Below are 8,041 nucleotides of genomic sequence, written 5' to 3' on the forward strand. Positions count from 1 at the left end.
GAGAAAGACTCGCCCAAGCTCTGCTCTCAAGGGGTTACAATCCAGTTGCAAGACAAAACAAATTATATTTGGAACAAGGAGCTTGGGTGCAAAACTAAATTATATACTACTTAGGTACCCTATAAAGCCCCGATCGAACTCAACTGAGCCCAACTCTGCACCCTGTATCTCCATTCTGGCCACGACATCTGCCCTCTTTCTTTGGCTGAACGGCACGGTCAACTCTGCAACCATCCATGCAGGAAGCACAGAGATCTCTTCATTGTCTCTCCCCGTCATGCTCCTCCTGTCACCTTCACGTTCAATGACAAGACGTTTCCTCCCATAACTCACCTACGGTCTTCCCTTTCCACCCCATTATATGTGCTTCCCACTGCATGACATACATGGACTTCAATTTGGCTCCAGCTTCCTTTTCAGCTCTTCCCAGCATGGTCACATCACATGCTCTGCATCGGCACATTAACAGCAGTTTCCAAGGCTCGAGATGCTTTCTAGGGCCTCTGTGTGTTACATGTGCTACTCCCTCTGGCGGGGATGTCCTTTTGTCCTGGTCTACTCAGATAGCTTCACTTTTAAAAAAGAGATTCAGCTCAAGGCTCTCTTCCTAGGAATCCTTTCCCTGTTACAGACAGTGACTTCCAGCCGTGCTCCTAAATTCCTGACCTTTCCGTATGACAAGTCATGCACCTCGATGACTCGGCTTACCAGATGGAATTAAAATTCTAGGCATGTGGGTCTCTATCAGACTCTGGTCTGAGTTCAGAAATGGTGGCTTTGTACTTTTTGTGTCTACAGTACCTCTAGTGAGTATGTGTGACCCAGCATAGGTGAGAAGAGAGGGCATACATGCATACATACATACACACACATAGCAGTTCTCTAAAGAGATAACACCCCCCAAACAAACAAACAAACAAACAAACAAACCACACAAACCCATAGTCATCGAGTCCATTCCAACTCAATTTCAATTCCTAGTGACCCTACCGGACAGAGTAAAACTGCCCCATAGAATTTCCCGGGCTGTAAATCTTTATGGAAGCCGACTGTCCCATCTCTCTCTCTCTCATAGAGGGTCTGGTCGCTTCAAATGGTCAACCTTTAAGTTGGCAGCCAAGTGCATAACCGCTGCACCACCAGCACTCCTAACAGCGAACAATGCCCCCGCCCCAAACCAAACTCACCGGCACCAAGTTGATGCTAACTCACAGTTAAAACACGTGCGAAAGATAACTAAAACATCAAAAACACTTGGAATATAAGATTTGTTCTAAGCAGTTACTCTAGATCAGGGCTGGGGAACTTTTTTTTCTGCCAAGAGCCATTTGGATATTTATAATATCATTCCTGAGCTACACAAACTTATCAACTGAAAAGTTTGCCTGCTGTATTTGGCCAAACATTTAATTAACTCACCCCTCCCGTGATGGCTGGAACAGTTTCTCTTTGGTGAGCTGTGTGATATTAGCTGGTACTGAGTTCATGGACTTTACAAGACTCACAGACCAAACATTCTCCATCTCTGCACCAGATGCATAGAGGGAGGTGATGCTGACTCCGGAAAAGGCGAAGGGCAAAAAGTATAATGAGACTTATAAAGAAACAAGAGAGAGAAATATAGGAGACCAACCACCGGCTAATCTTGACATTATTGATTGAACCCTGCTCTCTTCCTTTACTGAGACAAACTGGAAACAGGTCACAAGATGGTGTCTGGCCCTAGCTATACACTTTGAAATTAAAATTTAGCAAGTTCGGTTTCAAACAGAAAAGACAAGATCAGTAATATCAAGGGAAAGAAAAGTTACTGGCAGGATCAATTCTTTACAGGAAGTATTAGGCTTTGTGGGTAAGAAAACCCCTAAAATAAAGCAAGCAAAATGTTTGCTATCCATTTCTCTCTTTGAACATCTCTGCTCCTGTCTCTGCTCCACCCGGTCGCCATACTACCTTTTCCTGCAGAGGCTGCAAAAAGAAAAGTGATGCGAACTTTTCTGATCCACTGCTCTCCTGAGGCCTGGCAGGGTGACTTCCCACAGAGCCTGGCACGCAACGCTCATTCTGACAGCTTTGACACCAGGCTCAACAACTTGTTTCAGCACCAACCTCTCCTGCCTTTGGGTTCTCTCCATACTGTGTATGCAGCAGCCCTGTGAGCTTTAGCTCCTTCTACAGAGGCTCCTGTAATACACGTGTCTGACACCTTCATGGGGCCCAAGGCAGGGATGCCTCTTATTCATCTGTACAGCAGCCATGCCATCTAGCACTGTGCCTTGGGCATTAGAGGTGATCAAGAAATATTAGTGGAGTTGAAGTTCATGCTTCACTACATTTCTAAAGAAGGCTGGTGAAAAGGAGAAAAGGTTTAACCCATGTTTTTTTCTAATGTGAAATATAAATGATACAGCTTTTGTATGCATTTTTTAATACGAGGTCTATGGTGATTTAAAATCATAACCCCCCCCCCCAAATGAGGGTTCTTTATAAACAACACCAAAAACAAAACTCAAAACTCACTGCCATCACGTCAATTTTGACTGACAGCAACCTTATAGGACAGGACAGAACTGCCCCAGCGGGCTTCTAAGCCTGTCACTTCTCTGGGAGTAGAACATCCCCTCTTTCCCCTACGCAGCAGCTGGCAGTTTTGAATGGGTGACTTTGTGGTAGCAGCCCAACTTGTAAATACAATGCCGCCCGATAATTCACAAGTGTACTATGAGCCTGCTGGCAGGGCAGAGGTCCGAATACACTGGAGTCTGAAAACACTCCCTTCCCCCACCACACATTTGCTCTTTTTCTTCTCTTTCTTATAAAGCGGTACTTGAAGGAAATACACACACACACATACACACACACAAACACACACATACATATAAGAGATCAAAGCAGTGACGATCTGGGGCAAAACGATACGGATTTATCAAATGACAGAAGGAAGGCAAAGCGACTTAACTCAATTTTCTTTGTTTTCCTCAGGGAAAACAGTCATCACATCCTAAAAATGATTTTACAAGAGTTTAACTTTGAGATAAGTGATGGGATGATAAACAAGTGGACATCTTACAGCTTTCAAGAGGATCAAGGCTACAGACATAAGCAAACGGCTTCTTCGAACAGAGAAAGACCTTAAAAGATGGCCTTGCAGTATCAGTTAACTGCTAATGGACGGCAACATAATCATTTTCAGAGCCCAAAATAGGTAAGAGGTGTCCTTACTTTCATAAAGTGGTAAACATAGGATTCTGGAAGTTACTGAACAGTAAGTGTGACATTAATTGCTAAAAAAGAAAGTTAATTGGATTATTTGTGCAAGAAAGAACTGGTGGCCAAGAACTAGACCAGTCACTGCCATTGAGTCAATTCCAAGTCATCGTGACCCTCGAGGACAGGGCAGACTTGCCCCTGTGGGTTTCTGAGGATGTAACTGTTCACAGGAGTAGAGAGCTGTGACCGTTATGTAATCTGGTGTCAATTTGGGACTTGAGAGGATTAAGTGAAGGAGTGGAGTCTAGTCTGTCAATCGGGTCATAGCCAATGAGGCCTCTGTGTGGGGATGGCTTTCTGAGAATTCTGGGAACTCCCATTTTTCCTTCTTGGAGGTGAGAGACACATTCTCTTGTGGCTCACTCCCAGAGAGACACTCTAATGATGAGACACATGGTACTACCTATGCCCTGGGAGCTGAAGAAGTCACATGGACCTACCTGATGCAACCAGACTCTGGAGCCAGAGAAGCCTTGTAGAGACCCCTGCCAGCACCGAGATGCTTACAACACCACTGGATCCACAAGAGTTCCAGCCCATTGGCCTGTGATCCTCCTGCATTTGGCATCATCGCATGTAGTTCGTGAGTCTGAAGAGGGCTTTATAGATTGGTATCGGACATATGGGCTAATATTGGACTTATGGACTTGATCTCGAATAGGCTGGGATGTTTTCTCAATATTCAATTGCGTATAAACCTCTTTCTTATATACATATGCATGTTTATGAATTTGTTTCTCTAGTTTACCCAGACTAACACAAAAACCATTATATCTTTCTCCCAGAGAACCAGAATGGCTTCATTAAAAACCAGTCATGGCCACCAACAGTTCTCCGCCCAGGCTAGGTCACAGGCCAGTCAGGTGAATATTTTTTCTCTGGGCCACCAGGTTTTTAGGTAGGGGAATGGTAATTGCCCCTTCCACTGAGGTGCCCAACTTCTCGTCCTCACCAGCTGGCTGATCTATGCCAATCCCAGGGGTGTCAGGTCTGCACGTCTGTTCACCTGATCCCCAGTGGCGCTGGGGACCTCGCCCTTTCCCTGTCAGCCTCTGGATGTCCCAGTCTGTGACCTGTGGCTGCCTTCTGCTGGGGTTTCCCCAGAGCTTCTTGGCTATTCCCAGGCAGTTCAGAGGGCCCCCATCTTTGTATGTGTACGGGGCGCCCGCAGAACAGAAATATGAATCGCTATGTCGCTGGAGTCTGTGTTGCCCTTTGGTTTCTTATTTACCAGTAGCTACAACGTTTTGCTTTTTCTAATGTTAGCTAACAGAACTGGTAAGCATTTTCTTTCCCCCAAGGGCCACCCAGTGGGGCAGCAGGCCCACTGGCACAAGCTGACTGGGGCATGGTGGGCAGGCGCTGGCTCGGGCTTGTCGAGATACTGGGTGCTGTGTACATCGACCGCCACTCCTGCCTTGAAACTATTTGAAATGCACCTTTGTCTGAGAGACTCATGTTTCGTCCCAGCCAGTGTTCTCAACACCGTCTACTCAAAGTGCCGTTAATTCTCCAGTGACATGTGGTGCCATCTTTGCAGAAATCGGTCTTAAAAAAACCTTTTTTTTAATGTAAGTTTCTAGTGTGGGGATATGCACAGACACCTCTATCCAGTCTCAGTGACCGTGGCGCAGTACAGGCCTCCCTTTGCAGGTCTCCCTGCCATCTGCGAACCCGCTGGGCTCTTGAAAACGACCTCTGTAATCTCCGTCAAATAAACGAGCAGACAGAAAAAACAAAAAAACAAAAACAAAAACCAGTCATGACAAACTAACTTTGTTGCCTAAAAAAAGCAAAACTAAACAACAGAACAAAAACATTAAGATTGATAGATGTGAGAGGTAGGTTTGTCAACGTTGTGCCATGATTCTCAGTAGTTTGGCAGCTGAGCCCTCCCCCATACGTCATCTAACATAATTAAATCCATGATGGTATCTGCTGTAAGCAGTTGTGGGACAATTATAGTGAAGTGCTACATCCTTAATCAGGTCACAGCCCTGACGCAACTGGAAGGAAGTTTCATCAAGAGTGTGGCTTACTCCTATTTAAGCAGGCTCAGTGGGGAGGCTTGTCTCTTTTTGCTGGTTTGGATCCTGCTCCTGTCTCATCAACCTCCAGTTCTTTGGACTTGAGGCAACAACCTGCCATGTTGCTTGCTAACCTTAGGAGCTCTCAGCAGGCTGCCATATTGCCTGCTGACTTTGGATTAATTTGGTTCTACAACCAGGAGCTTTGATCCGCTGACCTTGGATTCATTCACCTCTGCCCTTACAGCCTGCCCGGTTCACCTTCCTGTAGTCTGGTTCATCAGCCCTGGCAGCTATGTGAGGCAGGAAAAGCTTCCAGCTTAGCATCTGACCTATGGACAGGAACCAGACGGGACTGATTTGCTTTTACAACTATGTGACCCACTTTTATACACATATAAGTATCGCTGGTTTTGCCTCTCTAGAGGACTCAGCCAAACACAGTCAATAAGGGGAATTCAGAGGAGTATCTTGATTTCAGCAATATATATGGCAATGTTTTCCATGCTATCCCCTTGGAATGGATAGAAAAGAATAAATTGGATAGGAAAAAAGGTGGGTGAATTTTTAGCTGTACAATGACAGCATCCTATCAGTTCTGAGGAGTAGATTTCAATCTGGAGAGAGGTTTTTTTGGATTGAAGTAAACAGCTCTGTATTGATGAGTATTTTAGCCAATAATTTACATGATTGTAGAAGATGTGCTTAGTATTCCACACACTGCAGGGGGTAGTTTGTGTATTTAAGAATCGTACCAAGGTTGAGAAAGAACTTATCAAGCAACAATTATAGGCCCAAAGCAGAGATGATATTGAGTGAAGAGAAAAAAATTTGGTAGAAAATAAATTGTACAAGTGAGCCAGATGGACCTTAAATGAATTTCATGTGGAAAAGAAGGAAGCTTCAATGAACATGCAATGGGTACCAGTATGGTGATATGACTGTCGAGAAAAACTAATGATAGGCAAGTGCAATCTGAGCCTGTATTTCTACAAGGCTGGAACTCAAATGAAAGAGGCAATGGTGGAGGCCGTACTGGAAGGTCGTGCTTACCTCCTAAGAAGAACATCGATCGTATGAAATATATCTGGAGAAGAAGGCTAGGATGCTAAAGAAACAAGAAACCAGAAGACCTGGTGATGAGCATGAGGGTTATCTTGACTATGCAGCAGAGCTACTGCTCTTACTGACACTGCGCTGCCCAAAGAGCAGAACTAAGACTGAAAGGTGGAAGCAACAGAGACAAACGTCCCCTAGCTGTGAGGTAGCTCTACCAACGACAGGTGTCCAGACAGAAGAGGTGCCCTCATGGGGAGTCATCAGGAACAGAACGAACTCCTGGCCATGAGAGATGCCTTCACAGTATGGCTGATCCCCAAGGCCCCTTCCCGCTCTAGGACATCATAATATGCCAGGAGAGGAAGATGCTTCTGTTTGGGGTAAAGCATCCCAAGAGCATTTTGAATACATTACAGAGGCCACTGTCATCTGTATAATAAATCTGGTCCTGAATTCTATGAAACTGCTCGTGGGTGAAATCACAGCGGTAATGGCATGTGGCTTTTGGAAAAGAGCCAAACTTTTCTCTTCTTCTCACGGAATTTTCTCCCTCCTAACATTTTTGGGAGAAATGTATTAATGCTAGCTGACATCAAATCATCTCAGATTCCTGGAAACTCCTTGTGTGTCAGAGTAGAAAGAACTTTCTTCTAAGGCACCCCTGGGTAAACTTGATTGTTCAAACTTTCAGTTAATAACTGAGTGTGCTAACCGTTTGTACTCTTTCACCTTCAGCAGAGGTGTAAGCAGAGCTGGGCAGAGACGGGTGGGGGGTGGTGGTAGACAGAAAGGGGGTATGGTAACTCTTACTCAAACTCAGAGGCAACAGAATAGGAAGCCTCGGGTCCAAAGGACTGATCATTGTGGTCATGGGCATGAGCTGCAGGCTCATCAGAGCAAGTATTCAGAGTCAATGTATTTTAGAGTGAAAATATTAAGAGTGTTCTGGACGATCCCTAAGGTCCATTTAGGCTCATACCCTGCTGACTTTGTGCAATACATGGTCTTTCCGAGGGTTTTCGCCTTTACTACTAAGATCAAATCGTATGGTGTGCTTTCATCGTTTGCTTTGTTCATCTTAGGGTCTGCTTTTGTTTTTGGTTCTGTACGCAGGCATCACTCCATTGTTCCATCCCTCCATCCCTGCCTCCCTCCCTCCTACCAGCATTTATTCAATACATCTGCTTGGTGCGAAGCTACCCAAAGGACTAAAACACATCTGCTGCTCTTAAGGAGGGTATGGCCATGGCAGGAGCCACTGACATAAACAATACAAATATCAGGTGATAAAGGCTCAATGAGAGGAGAGTATAAAGTGTGCTGGGCTGACGGGGAGCGTGACACAGAGAAGGGTGCTGCTAAGAGTAAATGCCTGAGCCACTTGCCACTCTCTCAGACTGACCTGTGGTCCCGATGCTCTGAATCTGTTTTCTTAGCAAACTCTCCCAACACATCAGGGGGAAGGAAAATGGGGTTCATGTGAAACAGAGCAGGGGAGCAGATGGGCCTGGTCTCCTGGTCTGCAGAGAGTCTGTGGTCAGCTTAACAATGAACCCCAGACCCTTTCTTGGCTGTGTAAGGGTCTCTGAGATCTAGAGCCTGCCTTTCCTAGTTGCTCCCCACTCCCTACCCTCACTGCAGCAGCACGCTCCGCAAGTCGTTTATTCCTCCATAACATTTGCTTG

This window comes from Echinops telfairi, unplaced genomic scaffold, assembly GCF_000313985.2.
Source record: "Echinops telfairi isolate 266 unplaced genomic scaffold, ASM31398v2 ScPeMD7_7465;HRSCAF=8503, whole genome shotgun sequence".
In the NCBI taxonomy this organism is placed as follows: domain Eukaryota; kingdom Metazoa; phylum Chordata; class Mammalia; order Afrosoricida; family Tenrecidae; genus Echinops; species Echinops telfairi.